General features: G+C 37.4%; 1 protein-coding gene across 1 annotated transcript in view; it reads right to left on the reverse strand.

The window, feature by feature from the left end:
- Positions 1 to 979, reverse strand: part of sphkap (SPHK1 interactor, AKAP domain containing) — a 94,008-nt gene extending 93,029 nt beyond the window's left edge. Inside the window, exon 1 of the mRNA XM_077565553.1 lies at positions 892 to 979. The gene's annotated coding sequence lies outside the window, so the exon portion shown is untranslated. The remainder of the gene's footprint in view (positions 1 to 891) is intronic.
- Positions 980 to 16,465: the final 15,486 nt, after the last annotated feature.

The raw sequence follows: 16,465 nt of genomic DNA on the forward strand, positions 1-16,465 counted from the left end.
ACAAATTGATGATTGATGGATGGATGGATGGAGGGAGGGTGGGAAGAATGTTTATTATTTAAATCTTCCATAACATTGGTTGTAATGTGATAATGTTTTGAACATTGTTGATTAAATAAAAACAAGGGAGGGAGAAGTGCAATGAAAGGAGAAACGTTATTTCATTGTGTTTATTAGTGTTTGACACTACCTGGAGAAAAAGATGTTTTAAATGGTTCAGTTTTTCGAAACTCAGTTATAAAAATAAAAAAAAGACGTGCAAATGTTTCTAACATTTATTTCATCAATTTAGAAACAATATTAATTGGTTATTCAAAAGTGTTGTTGATTTTAAATTCAGTTTAACATAATTGTGTTTTTGTTTAATGATTCATACTATTTTAAACAAAAAATAGTATGAATCCAGAAGTTTTCGCTTGAGAAAGTGCAGTACAAAATGATTGCATTTACCAAACTAAACGACAAAAACACACTTAAGGGTTAAGTCATCTGAAAACACTGCATCTAGACCTGGAGAGACGTTAGCTACTTGGACCCATGTTTCTCATTCGTCTGTAAAAACCCCGAGTCAGCAAACTCACTTCTACAGCAACATCTGTTCTCACCAAATCTCTAAGTATAACATGACCTACTGTTATCTGTCAACCTAGCGCTATGTGTTGAGGCTTGCTGCTCAATTTACCAAGTAATCATGATGCTACTATAGAGTATGTCTTCAAGCGAAAGAGCCACCATCAAACAGGAGCTACTATTGCAACACATCAACACTCGCCAGACACGTCAATGAGAACTATAGTATTATAGGCAGACGGCGCTTACTTAGCATGATACAGTCACACAAACCTTTATGCTGTAGCAAAGGATTATGAAAAGAACTCCAAAGGCACTCACCAAGCGTCATGAGGCGCAAGACCATTTCCTTAGTGGAGAGTCAGCTTTAGACCTGGTTGCGCCTCTGTAAATCGTTCCTGTTCTTGCTCACTTCGATCGCATTGCATTGTGTGCCTGCGTATGTTTGTGTGTACGTCTCGGTGTGCCTAATCCCCGCTGAGTCCAGTGGGTGCTAAGCAGCAACAGCTCACTAGGGAGGAAGTCAAATTCAACTGTGAGGTGTTGTGTGTCAAGACATTGACTCTGTTTACATGCAGGCAAAAACCCTTTTGAAACCAGAATATTGGCATTATTCGGGTTTTGAAAGGCTATGTAAACACGCGCAATAACCCGAATATGCTCTTATTCCGGTTTCTAAAAATCCGAATAAGCCCCTTGGGTTACTACCTCTTTTACCCCTTTGGGTTACCTCTTCTTCGTCTCCTTTTCCTCTTCTTCGCTTATTTGCACTCGCAAGGAATCTTGGTCTTTGTAGTAACGACTTGTATGCGCAGCGCCGTCCTACACGGGCCTCGCTTAAATACATAGTTTTCTCCGCCGCGTTTTAACATTAAATTGTGCCTCCGCTTTATCCAAACAAAGTAAGTCAGTGCTTCTGGCGTGACAAGAACTGCACTTCTGGAGCGAGTAGGAAACCGAGTACTTTATTTAGCGTGGTGAGCGACATGAATATAATGTATTTTATTGACCGTTTAAAGTTAGAAGCGGAAATGACGTCTATTTCTGCCATGATGGCGTCCGTCTTTCACCCCCTTACATTGGGTTATTCCAAACGCCATGTATACGGGGGTAACTCTGCGCATGTAAACGTGTTATTCAGATTGTTCCAGAAACCCGAATATTGCCTGCATGTAAACGTAGTCACAGTTTTCTTCAGGCATGTGTGATGGTCTTCGTTCGCCCCAGTAGGGTTAAGATCTTTGAAGCTTTTAAAAAATCATCTATAGAATTTTTAATGCATGTTTTCTTTGTCATCACAGGTTGCCGGCGGTGGCGTGTTCATTTGAAAAAGTCCTACAATGCTCTAAAGTCTATTTCTCTGATTGTCGTTTCATTTTGACACGAACAACCTTAAATATTAAAGAACACGGGGCAATAAAGTGGTAGGAGTTGTTTTTTGTCCAACTGAGGAAAGCTCTTTTAGATGGCGAGCTAGCATTTGTGTACACAACATAAAAGGCTATCTCTTGTGAGTGACTTAGTCATTGTAATTTAATGCTTACTTTCTCGACAGTGCATGTACAATAAGCAGATTAGGAGGCTGTACGGTGAGCTCTTAACAGGACTACTACACGGGCCAAAGGAGATTTTACTTTCCGGGATACAACTGATTGACACAGACAGAGAAGCTGGCACGTAATCGGGAATTTAGAGTTTTTTTTTTTTAATCTTATTGTAATAACAGTGAAAATACAGATGATGATGGTTATTATTATAATTATTTGGAACGTTCAATACCACTTTTTTTTTTCCAAACAAATACAACTACTCTTTTGTCACTGATACTGATACCAACTATCGATACCATTAGTACTTTTGATGCATAAAATTTCCTGACAGATAATTTTAAAGAAAGACTACGGTATATATCCCAATATTGCATTTTCACTTAAAGGAATACAAGATTTATGAAAAACTAACAAGCTCTTCTGTGAAATGGTTCATTTAAACTCTTCCCTAAAAAAAATTGTCAATTTATGTTGAGCGATTATGTTTTTATAGTACTTTTTATGAATATTTTTGTATTAATTACAGTATCGGCCATTTTGGATAGTCACGTGATCATCGTGATGTGTCGCGTGCGTGAAACGTATATGACATGGCGCTAATGAAAACAAAGACACTCGCGAAGAATTCTTGCGTCCCACGGCGGACATCAAAGGTGGAATTACGCCGTATAGCAAAGAAGCACTTCTTGAAAAGCAGTACAGCTACAGAGGACTCACTAAAGATTTGTGTCCACAGCAGAAAGCGGGGATGAAAGTGGCCGATAACAACTCATTAAGCCGGCCGGCTCGCAGCGAGTCGAAGTTGGGGACCGTCTACAAGTTGCATGTTACTCGGGCTCAAATGACCACTCAAGTCACCATTGGCATTGTTCACTCTGGAAATGTAAGTTGTGGACGGTGACTTTTACTCTACAGGCCGTGCTACATGTTGTGTGCTAAGCACGCTAGCCCATATTAACTCATTCACTGCCATTGACGGCTATAGACGTCAAAAATTCATTTGAATTATTTCTATTAGCTTCACTGTTTTTTCTCACATTTGTTACCAAGAGTATGAAAGCCTAGAATTTTTTTATTGTACATTTAGAACAGATATACATTTGTGATTGTGTGAGTATACATTGCGAATATATCCATGGCAATTATGCTAAGGGATATAAATGTATACCAACACATTAACACAGTTCTACTTTTCCATATAAATGAATGGAGAGTACTGCATGCCTAGGTGGCGCTATTGAGTGATTTGTGTATTTATTTTTTGCATTTTTCCAATGGATATCATTCATTCCACTCTTCCATCTAAATGAATGGTGGGTACTGCATGTCTAGGTGTCGCTATTGAGTGTTTTTTTTTTTCATTTTCCCATTGGATATCATTCGTTCCACTCTTCCATCTAAATGAATGGTGGGTACTGCTTGTCTAGGTGGCGCTATTGAGTGAATTTGTTTTGCATTTTTTTCCATTGGATATCATTAGTTCCACTTTTCCATCTAAATGAATGGAGGGTACTTTCAGATAACACTTTTCCGTATAAATTTCAACTTGCTTCAAAAATTCACGCCTCCCGGGTTCAAGTGTTATTTTTATTTCGTTTATCTTTCAACTACAATTAATACTTAGTAATTTTTACATAATTTATCTTTCAATTTACTTCATAAGCATTCAGCTTAGCATTCAGCTTAGCATTCAGCTATTAGCATTCTGCTTCCAGCATTCCCACGCAATTTCTGAAGAAATTGTACTTAGTCTAGTTATTATTATTATTTGGGATGAATTATGTTTTTGTTGATGAGGTCAACAAAACAACCAACTAAGTGCAAGGATGTTAATAGGCCTTTATGTTGACATTCATGGAGAAAAAATAAAACCCAAACCTCAACACATTTGATTCTTGAGCCAATCTGCTAATTGATTCTTAAACTGTGTGTTTAAATGTTGTCTGTTTTTTTTTCATCATTTTACCTGCTGTGGATTGACAGAGAGTGAAGCTTCTAAGGGTTTCTACATTTGTGTTGAATGTAACCCACTGTGGGAACATTTGGGGTAAGACAGTGAGTGGAGGAAGGTTAATCACATCCACACAATCTGCTGATGACCTCAAGCTACTCGCAACTGTTACATATGCTCAGAGCAGCTGGGGTTTGTGAGCATCAAAGATCATCAGCTGCTGCTCAAAATGCTGCCATCAATTGCGACATTTAAATAATGCAATCAAAATCTAACTAGTGTCTCCATGCTTTTGTTGATGGGGTGCATAAAAAGTGATTGTGGCCAAATGAAGGCCACAGAACGCATAATGACAGGCTGAAGAATTGCCCCAGAGCTCATATTTGGGGCACATGTTGCCAAGAGAGGACATGTTTTGCAAGACAAGTCCATTAAGATGTTTTTATAAGCATCTGATCCATTATTAGTGGTGGCATTAAAATTTAAAGAATTGCTTTCCTCTGTTTTCAAATATGCATCTGGTCAGTCTTGAGGGAAAAAGAGCTACAATCAGACCAATCAGTCCTTAAATCCCAAATCTCCCACTTCATCTGCTGCTGCTCGCGCCCGTGTTAATGAAGCCATTATGCATCTGTCTTCCTTTGCCTCAGGGAACAAAACAAACTGAGAAATTATGGAACTAACTTTAGGAAAATATATGTCACATTATGTCCACATCCAAAGTGCCTTATTTCATTCTATGTAAAAATATCAAAGATTTGGGAAAAATGATTTTTGTCTAAGGCACTGGTTTGTTTGTCATTTTTGTAAAATATACAGATGAGTAGTAGCCAATAAAACTGAGTTTGTGTCACAGCCAAAGTGTCCAAAAGTGGGTCTCAGCTGGAGGCAGATCTTTCATTTATTTTCTTTTTTCAGCACAAAACATTCCAACACAACAAACATTCTGGATTTTATTTCCGATTTTTGAAATTTTTACGATATAAAAAAATGCCTATATGCACACATGGAAAGTCCTAACTTTGAACACAATCCAGTCCATTCCATTTGACTATTTGAATGGAGATACTATAGTGTTTTATTCGTACTGCATTGTTGTAATTATGTATGAATTATTGTATGTTTCTGTTAGCAGGCAGCATGATGTACAAGCATGTCATGAGTTTTCTTTGTTGGTTTGTACTGGTTTAAAAAAAAAAAGGCATAATTAACATTTTTGCGCAGCTGGGGGGGGGAGTGCAGCTAAATATGCAACTTGTTGGCATTTTTCATGAACATGCAAATCGTTTGATTTCTGCTACTTCCTGTTTATGATCACGTGGATGGTCAAATTAATGTATTGAATTGCTAATCAGTCAGATGCCTTCCAGTGTCAGTTAAAAATATTGTTTATAATAATATGTTCTAAGTGCCCCCACTTGTCTAAACACAGTATTCTGATTAATATTGCATTCCCATTTTTATCCATACAAGGAGGCGGCCATTTTGCTTTGCACTGCCACTTGTTGTCACAGTCAATCAGTGCCCAAGGGCTCAGCTTGCGAACGCCGCGTGACCAATACTAGAAAACAAGTCAACCGTGATGTTCACAAGGTGAGCTCTTGGGCACTGTGACGTCATTTTCAGTCGACAGCAGGTGGCGGCAACTCCCATGGATGAAAACGGGTGGATCCATATTCCACAAATGCAATGTTATTCAGAATAACTTGTTACGATTTAATATATTAAAAAATATATATTATAATAATCATAAAAACTTGATATTTTTTAATTTCTTCATAATTTTTGTTGTTGTTGGAACTCAATTTATTTTATTTCATTGATTACAGAATCCAATGCTCCCTTGTTTGTATTGCCTTCTTCCTTTTTTTAATCAACAGATGTACTATGACTAAAAAATTCTGATAATACACATGTATTCAAAATGTGTAATGGCCCATCTTCATTCTATTTCTGACAGACTGATTTTTCAGTACTCACCGTAGTTTTAATTGATCTTTTAAATTGTATTTATTAAATGTGCAATCTAATGAATGTGTAGGACACTTTGCTTATTAAAAAAAAAAGTACTACTTACACCAATTCACTGGTATAGCTAACACATATGATGTATAGACGTTTGGAATATGTCAAGGCCACGTGTTTCTTTTTTTTCACATCCTGCCCGAGTGATTTTCCAATGCATTAGGGAATAGTCCTCGCTAAGTCAAGTGAATAAAAAGATGTAAGGATGACCCCAGGCAGCTAAAGTTAAAACGTTTCTTTGAAGGAGGTTACAATTGGGTCAAGGGTGCACGTGGAGGACTTTGTTGTTGTTATTATCACTTGCTTGAGCATTTCTGGGTCAACCCGGCTGAAAGTGTACAGCAAGGCTTCACACTCAGCTATGTGCCTTGTTACCTTTTGTGATGGTCTATATTCAATTATGTGAACATTGTCAACAAAAATGCACATCAAATCTTCCAATGGCATTTTGAAGGAATCAGCCTGAAAGAAGGTTACTTAGAGGTTTAATTGTATTTTAATGCACTGTGGTTACTTTGTATCTGATTAGAATGATAAATAGTCTGGCCTCTTGTTATTTAAATCTGTTTGGGCACATGGAACTCAGTTTGATGTAATCAGGGAATAATCTATTTTATTAAATGCTGATATAATTCTTACATGACAGGCTTTGAATTGTATTTCAAAATTTGAGGCATGCAAACAAATCAATGCTTTGTGTCAGTTATGATTAGAATTGATTTAAATGCATTAGAAAGACCATTGAAGTGGGAAAAGATGTAATGTGGGTTCTGGTGAAGTGTATCCAAATGTGTTTATCTGCAGCAACGGCAACACCAAACTCCTCATAAATGGCATTACTTGAATCATTGATGCAAATTGATTTGCGTAAGTTTTATTTGTTCAGGTTAATTTGCAATGCTGACCTGCATTTGCATATGCAATTCCCAATTCTAATGATATTGGGACATTGTGTAAAAAAACCCGAATACAATGATTTGCAAACTCTTTTCAAAATATATTCAATTGCCAATGGCAAGATATTTATGGTTCACGTTGATAATATTATTGTTTTTCTGTTTTTGTGTTTCAAATATTTTTCATTTTGAATTAGATGCCTGCAACACGTTCCAAATGCTGGGATAGGAGCACCGTGTTACATCACCATTCCTTTTAACAACACTCAATAAGCATTTAGGAGCTGAGGACACTCATTGTTGAAGCTTAATGTGTTCTAGGTGGAATCTTGTTACATTCTTCTTGAAGTCAAATTGATGTTGCTCCAACAGTCCAGGGTCTCCATTTTTGTATTTTGTGCTTCATGATGTGCCACATATTTTTAATGGGAGACGGGTCTGGACTGCTGACGGGCCAGAACACTTAACTTCTGTGTTGATATATTTCGTTTTTTTTCCCTCTGAATTAACTATTTTTCTAGAAAGTGAGTATCAACAAATATGGTGACTTTTTCTAGTGTTATGGGAGACATCCAGAGAAAACCCACCACAAATATTCTGCTCATGATCCTAAACCTGCAAGCTCATCTGTGAAAGTGGAGGCGATGTCACGGCTTTGGCATGCATGGCTCCTTCTGGGATATCCTTCAACGTGCTGCAAGCTAAGGATCCAAAACACACTGGTGAAACCACAAAACAGTTTGTCAGGGGCAAGAAGTGCAAGGTTTGAATACTGATCGAGTCAAACTACTGACTTAAACCCTATAGAGCATGTATTTTACCTACTAAAGAGAGTGCATCTCTGAAATAAACAAAAAAATTAAAGAGACTAGATGCTTGAGAGGAATGGACAGATTTAGTATTGTCAATTTAGTATTTATTATTGCAACTAAATATTCAGCCTTTATTGTCTATGCGTATGTTTCAAAAGTTATAGTTGAGTATCCAATAAGAAGAGAAGTCAATGCCTGAAAGTAAAAGGTGAAATTTTGAGTCTCATAGTCTTATTATCACCAGAATTGTCTAGCTCATAAATACACATAGTAAACAGGTTTCTGTGTCACTCAGAAGGCAACAGACTCAGCAATTGTCTTTTGAAAGCAAAAGCACATAATGATGTGTTTGCCAATATTGTCATTATTTGAACCGACATTTTACGGCGCAACGCATCCGATCGTCTGAGAGAGACGCGTCTTAACTTTTCGAAATATTTGCTTGTGGGTCTTTTTGCATATCTCTTTATGCCACGCTTCGCTATCTTCCCTTGGAAGCCGGCAGCTATGCATGATTCTCTTCGCTCTATCGGAGAGGATGAGCGCGGGATCACCGAGATGCTCTCTTGGCTGCAGGCAAAGGAGGAACTTTAAAATTGTGACTTTCTCAAAATTAAAATGACTTTGCTCGCGTGAATTTGAAAGAGTGTTTGTGAGGAATGAAAGGCTCCAGACAGGAGCTCTTTTTTTTCCCCCTTCGCCAGATCTTTCTCCAGTTTGCTTCAAGCTTTCCCCTTTCATTCCCTTATTGAGGCCATATTGTGCACAATATAATATATAATATAAGTCGGGCCTCTGGTGGAGCTTTGGAGAGAAGAGTAAAATTATTTTACAATTCAACTGGCATTTAATGTGAAGGCTATTAAAGCAGGGCAATTGAATGCAAATTATTTATGTTTACATTTAATTCATTAATTTATTGTAATCAGATTCATTCATACATCCATTAATTTGTAGATCCATACGTAGGATTTAAACAAGCTGTTGAACTGTGTATACCTTGGGCCCTATTTTCGTAAACAGGCACATACGTTCGGCGTAAATCGTGCGTGTCTTCATTTTCGTTCCAGGCCAAGTGTAGTTTACCATTTTGGGGAATTTGAATATATAATATTTGGGAAAAGTATTTTTGTTATCCATTAATTGTCAAATGTGCCATTTTCCACAGTAGCCTATAGGCCTACAGTATATGCATTTACAAAAAAAAAAATATGTGAGATTATATTTACTTGCATAACTGAACACAAAACTTTATTTTGGTGGTTAAACATTATACTTGATTAAATTCTAACTGACTCAGCAAAGTCTAGCGTGCGAGTATAAAAAGGTGACGTTCCCTGAAAATGAAGGAGTCCACATTAAAGCACTTCTTAAATTTGGATGGCCTCTGAGACAAATAGGGACAGGTTGTCTCATAAATGTGTTAAGCAATTTGTACTAGTGTGTATGGTGAATGGCTCTCCTAAAAAAAAAAAAACGAAAGATGTCAAAGATTCTATTTTAAGATTACGCCTACATCTGACTCTCACTGCAGCCTGTCATTTCAACTTTGTGTCTTTGCTCACATGCATTTCATTTTTATTCAAAACAATAATAAAAAAAGTAATTCCAAACACTGGTACCACCCACAATTGAAAACAGTTCCGTTATTAATTGACTGAGCCTCTAAATAAGTTCCATTTCACAAGACAAAGACCAGTATTTCACGTGTTAACTAGACATACAGTAGTACCTCTAGCGTATATTATATATATATATATATATATATATATATATATATATATATATATATATATATATATATATATATATATATATAGAGAGAGAGAGAGAGAGAGAGAGAGAGAGAGAGAGAGAGAGAGAGAGAGAGAGAGAGAGAGAGAGAGAGAGAGAGAGAGAGAGAGAGAGAGAGAGCGTTTTATGGTGGTTCGTTTCTATATACTGTACAGCTTATAACAAAGCTGCCACGAATGTGCATCATTATTGGTTTGAAATGGACTGAACATGAATTCTTATAACACTCGCTTAACTTGAAACTGCACATCATCTTAACTGAAGTATATAAAAAATGAAAAATAAAGTATTTCATTCAAGCTGGGAGATTTGTGTGTCTGAATAACTTAAGTTATCCATGGAGACATTATTATTCATGAGAAAAGGTCAATTTGTTTCGACTACAACCACATCTACTTTTCCTTTCATTGTCTGTTTCTCCATGCATTATTTATTCATGTGATGAGCAAGTAGCACGTCGGGATGAGTCCAAGGACAAAGTCTCATTAAGGATGTCAAGACCAACAACCGCATCACATAGCAAACCCCCAACTTTCGGCATACACAGAACGATGAGAAATGATGCATTTGAAAATGTGTTGTGATCACACGTGATGGAATTTCTCAACCCCAGGAGTGTCACATTCACATCTTCTTTTAGCTTCTCTTTACCGCACCAAGATCATGTTTATCCAGGAATTTGAAAGTGTTAGCTGTTAGCTCACTTCTTTAAAATTTAATCCCCACTCATTGAAGCATTCAAATCAGAATTCAAATCGGCTCTGCTCAAGAGCATCATGCTGAACACGCAACATATTTTATTTTCATATTTTATCGCGGCACAAGCAGCATTTTCCCTTATGTGCAAATCTGTTTTGATTTCCATCTGTTTTTTTTATCCTTCCCTCCCTGAATGTGCACTTTAGTTTGCCAGTGTTACTGCTTCAAGTTGTTTGTCATAAATGTTTATTCAAAGTACTTTCACTGTCATTACCATTAGCCTGCATATGTCTGCTAATTTAATGCTATACCGTACAATGGGAAATGTCTTTGGCAGGCTATTGAAGTCATTTACTGTTACTTTTGCATAAACACTGCAGTAACAATGGCTTGCTCTCCTTAAAGGTGCACTGTGCCGTTTAAAAAGCTAATATTAAAGCTTTTTCTTCATCATGCATGCTCCACCAATGCCTAGATGAGTACGAAGAGCCCTGACTGTTTTACTCTGACTGCATCTATCAGCTTTTATTTTCCCTTTATAGTAGAGTGTGTGCCCCCGCACACTCCACAGTTTCTTTGGGGAGGGGTGGAGTGGTGGAGGGTCACATCTTGCACGTCCCTGCGGAGTAGCGGACATGTGGTGTGCACTTAGGATCGTGCACGTACTCGCACGCGCACCATGAACGAACATGACACAGATGCTGCAGTCAGTGGCGTAGGAGGAATTGGGGGCCCTGTTGTTAAATTGCACATCTGCATCTTAAAGAATCAACATGAATTGTGTTTCACTCAAATAACTTGTTGAAACAAAATAAAAACAGTAATACAATAGTAAAGTGCACATAGGGGCCAGAAATAGAATACAGCACAGGCCAAAAGTTTGGACACACTTACTTATTCAATACTATGCTTTATTTTCAAGACTATGTACATTGTAGATTCTCAATGAAGGCCTCAAAACTATGATGACAACTATGACAACTATCGAACACATGTGGAGTTATGTGCTCAACAAAAAAAGGTGAAAATAATCAAATCAATATGTAAATAAATCATTTTCTCTGATTACTTTTTTGCACATTCTTGGCATTCTCTTGATGAGCTTCAAAAGGTAGTCATCAGTCGGAAGGGTTTTCCCCCAAAAAATGAAGGAGTTCCCATATGTAAGAATGCCAAACGTATGCAAAAAAAAAGTAACCAGAGCAAAGGATGTCTATTTTGAAGAATCTATCATATAAAACATGTTTTCAGTTATTTCACCTTTTTTTTTTGTTAAGTACTGTAGTGGACCAAGGACACGGGCACTTCAAAAAAAGATTCCATTTAATCAAATCAGAGCAAAAAGCTTTAACAAAAACAATCCAACATCAATTAATAGCTCAAGTTTTGGGCCCAATTTAAAAGAGGTCAACCTAACATAACACAACTCAAACTGGACTGACCTTTGGACAAACAACTCAGGCAGCTTAAATAGGGGTGGACCAACTATATCAACACTAACAAGTGAAAACTAAAGTGCATTTAAACTAAATTAACAAAAAGAAATGCTCCAAATAAATCATTCAGCAAATACATTCCCCCCTCCAGTCTTGAACAATGGCAAGTGCCAGATCTTCACTCCTCCCACCTTCTAGCCTGCTTGCTTCCCTCAAACAAGAACAAATGCAGTCAATATTCAGACACCCCTTAGAAAATATGTGTCCAAACAAAAATACGGACTTAATATTAACTGAAAATATTAAATAATGTAGTAATTAAGCTAAAGCAAATTCAAACAATACTGACATTCAATGGTAGTGGTAAGGGTATTGTTAGATATTATTAACATTTAAATTCTTTATTTCATATATTAACCATTGTTATACATTATTAACATTTTAATTATTTATATTAACCTTGTCGAAATGTTTTGTAGATGTGAGGTAGTGTTGAACTCAGTATAGTTTGGTCTAAAAAATTATTTCTCAGTGTTCTGTGCGAAAACACACATTTGGTCCTTGAGAACAGCATCTGTCTCGAACACACACACCCCTGACCCTGACTCTGTTTTCGCCATCGCTCACGGAAAAGTACCCAGAGAGTATGTTTTGTCTACAAATGAAAGAGAGGCGGTCTGTTTAACTATAAGAAGCCATTTTATACACGGAAGAGACACATTCGGCACTCTGAAATTCCACCTGTTACGTGATGTTTGGAGTCTGTCACGATGTCCAGAGATCTCTGTTTTTTTTATTAAATCATTTTTGCAAAGGTGTTTTTTCTTACATTAAATCTGTCTTCAAATTTTGGAACACGCAAAGAGGACAAATAATTTTATTCCTCTTCAATATCCACCACAGTACATAACTCCACGTCATAGTTTTGATGCCCTCAGTGAGAATCTACAAAGTAACCAGCCATGAGGATAAATAAAATAGTGTGTCCAAACTTATGGCCTGCACTGTACATTCAATATTGAATTTATTAAACTGCAAAAGTCAAAACTTGGTTGATTTAAGGTTGATTCAACATCGATTCAACATATGTTCAAGCCATTTTCAAAAGTGGTGCTTCCTTGATTTGGCTTGTACAAAAGCAGTTATTAGGCTACATGTTCAAGATTCAGTCATCTCACACTGTTGTGCTCGATTGAAATTAAAGCCAGCCCTAAGTCTCTCCTAACACAGACAGTCATAAACAACTCTTACTTACAGTCACCACTGTCTTGTTTACTTTTCTCTTCTCCCTCTTTTTTTCTTTCGTTTTTCACTCCCAGATGGATTTCTTTCCATCCTGTCAGTCGGAAAATCTCCTGTCACTCTATCTGTTTACACTAGCGCACGCACGCTGTGACTGATAAGCAACAAGTGGGGGAGGGGCGAGTTCGGCTCGCGGGACCCTTTAGGGAATTTGAGACGGTCAATTGTCATCGCACCTTGGCACTCGTAATGTGAGAGAATAAGATATGCGGTTTGTGGGAAATGTGTTGCACTGGGGCCCCAAGCAATTGCCTGGTTTGTCTAATGGCAAGCTACGCCTCTGGCTGCAGTTACGCTTTGGGCCAGAGGTGGCAGTCGCGAGTAAAAAAAAAAGTAGCAAACGTGACGTGACGGCAGTGATATTCTCTCTGCTCTATAGAAACAAATAGAACTGCAGGAGTTTATCTTTAGCTTACTAATAGAAGTGTAAACAATTATTCTTGGAGCCCAAAAGCAGACGTATGAAAAAAAAATTAAACACTCAAACTGAATTTACTTAGACAAACAATGTCGAGTAACAAACCAAAAACAAAGTGGCAAAAGGTCAAGGAGAAACCATATCAAATACAAAAATTTAACTGAATGTGGTGAACGGAGTCACAGTGGAGGGACGACACCAAAAACAGAAATGATTATCTCAACTCCGCAAGAATAGAAACACTAGAGAGCAGATATCATGGAAATACTTATTTTACCCTAAAAATGAACAAACGGTAAGTACAAGTACGTAAGACTACTGGACAAACAACGGAGGTGTACAATAAAATAATCTAACATCTTCTTTCCGCTTCAGCTGTGCCTGAAGACACATCTGACTTTCATTATTTGCACGTGCGGCACACGAGGCTCAGCCTCAGTTTACTGAAGTTCCCCAAGAAAACTCGGGAACACAAAAAATGGCAGAACATGCTGGCAGAAGAAACATCAGTTTCATCAATCAACCCTACCTGTGTCACGCTACTGCCACCTTCAGGCTACGGCATGTATTACATGTAATCATGGCGGCAAGTGCATTCAATAGACCAAAATCTCCTCCTGGACTTGTTGTCCAGTCTACACTCACAGGAAATCAATCGAACTGTAATTGGCCAAAGTGAGTCTGCTTCTGTTCAGATAAGCCTTTTTTTCCCACTACTTGGTACCAACTGGACACAAGGCTAAACTTGCTATTGATGCTTGAGTCCTATAGCAAAGCCAGTATTATCAGGAATTATTTTCAGGTCCAGCGTTTAGAGCCAATATTATGTGGGCAGCAGAAATAATTATTGCTTACTGATTAGGTAATTTGTCATTGTCATGTTATTGTAACTTGAAAATATACATGCCTAGACGTATTGATAGTTGGTGTGTTGAGTAGTATATTTGGTATTGGAGTAATCCAAAAGTAATTAGATGTAATCACGTTCAATATTATGGTACTTGGATTACATTTTTTTGATAGATACGTATACAGTAATTGTATTGGAATACATTTTTAACGTATATGTATATAAAAAGACATCTCTGCTCTCAAGAAGCCTCTCAGAGAACAACACTGGGGTGGGCTGTGACATGTTGATAGGCAAGTCTGAAATACCCGGAGGGGGGTGGTCCACAACTACGTCAACGCATGTGTAAAGACACACCAAAAATACACACAGACGCCCTTGAATGAAGGACAAAGACAACTGACAGGGTCGCTCATTAGAGACCAGCAGACTCTCCTTCCTGGTGGCAGCTCTCATGAACATTTTTAAGATGGTCAATTAATGTAGTTAAAATGTAAGATGCGGAGCGTGTGGCTTGTCATCATGGTGCTACTTACCAGTTTTTACAGAAATTTGGAAGACATGGGAAGTGTGAAAATGAAACGGGTACAGATGGTCCTTTAAAAAGCTGACGCCCAGACCTGTGAAATGTATTAAAACAGAAAGTGTTTATTATTATTATTCCTTTTCTTTTAACTTATGTTGCACTAAGCAGGAAGTGAAGTTATTTAGCTTTTCTCAAAAGACATAAGTATATGTACTACATTCCTTTGTTGGTGAGCGCAGCATAAGGAAGTTTTCCTTCACACCAACTCGATATCCAAGATTGCTTCATGTGTCCGTTGAAATTCAGAATGACAAAATAAATTCATTTGTCGTTGTGTTGTCATGTTAATAGGAAGTCCCTGGATGTCAGAATAAAGCAGACATAATGCAAAATAAAGCAAGTCAGAAAATGTGCAGTCAAACGAGTATGTCTTTCTTCATCTGAATAGTTTGGCAAATAGGGAGAGGACATTGATGCAACTATAAAATTGGACAAAACTATTCAGACGTCAATCAATCAGGGACTACTTCTCAGGCTGACAATCGACTCACACATTTGGAATACAAGATTTCTGCTGTGCTGTAGATGTGATGATGATCAAGTGGATACAACTGTAAAAGAGGGACCTACCTATATACATCCTATAATAAAAATTAGGGGTGGGAATCTTTGAATGTCTCACGATTCGATTCGATTCCAATTTTTGGGTCTGCGATTCGATTCAGAATCGATTTTTGATTAAGGACGATTTTTGAGTCAAAATGATTTGATTGACAATGATTTTTGCTTCAATCTATAGATGTGCAAGGAATATTAATGATCTACTCCAGTCTGACTCGCTAATACTAATTAGCGTGCTACTCGCGGCACTTTTATTGATTCTTATGAGAATCTATGTTTTTTTGGCACACCCCTTGTAAAAATGTATCCAGGTGCTGCATTTGATGATTTAGTAAATGTACAAAGATATAACTTTGGCGTTGGACGGAATCCGGGTGCCTCCAAAACCGTCACGTTGCAGGAAAAAACAAAAACATTGAGCCATTAATATTTCATTCAACATTTTAGATTTAGATTGGTCAAGAATTTGTAATAAATAAATAAACAAATAATAAAACATACAGTATTTGATAACATACTTTAAAGCATGACTGCAAGAAAATATGGAATGCGTTACTATAAAGTGCAAAATATCCAAATCTATTCCAACATCAGAAGCATTTTATAACTAAGCCTTTGGATAGTGCTAATCCATCCAGGCATCAATTTCTATAGTGCTTATCCTCACTATTGCATTGTGGGTGAGCTGGAGCTTCTCAGCATACATGGTGCGAGAGGCAGATTATACTCCAGACTTGTGGCCAGCCAATTGCAGGACACAGCCAGGCAAGCAAACATTCATACTCACAATCACACCTATAAACAATTACAGTCTCGAATGGTCCTGCCGTGCATATTTTTGGAACATGTGAGGAAGCCATGAGCACCTGGAGAAAATATTTTGCTAATCATTTAACAATTGTTAAGGTAAAGTAGATATGTTTAGGAATGAGGTGAGCTAAACAAATAAGACAAAAGCCCTGAAAAAAGATCAAATTATGGTGGGCAAAACTTACTTTCATTCACTAAAGTTATA

Source organism: Vanacampus margaritifer, chromosome 5, assembly GCF_051991255.1.
Source record: "Vanacampus margaritifer isolate UIUO_Vmar chromosome 5, RoL_Vmar_1.0, whole genome shotgun sequence".
NCBI lineage: Eukaryota > Metazoa > Chordata > Actinopteri > Syngnathiformes > Syngnathidae > Vanacampus > Vanacampus margaritifer.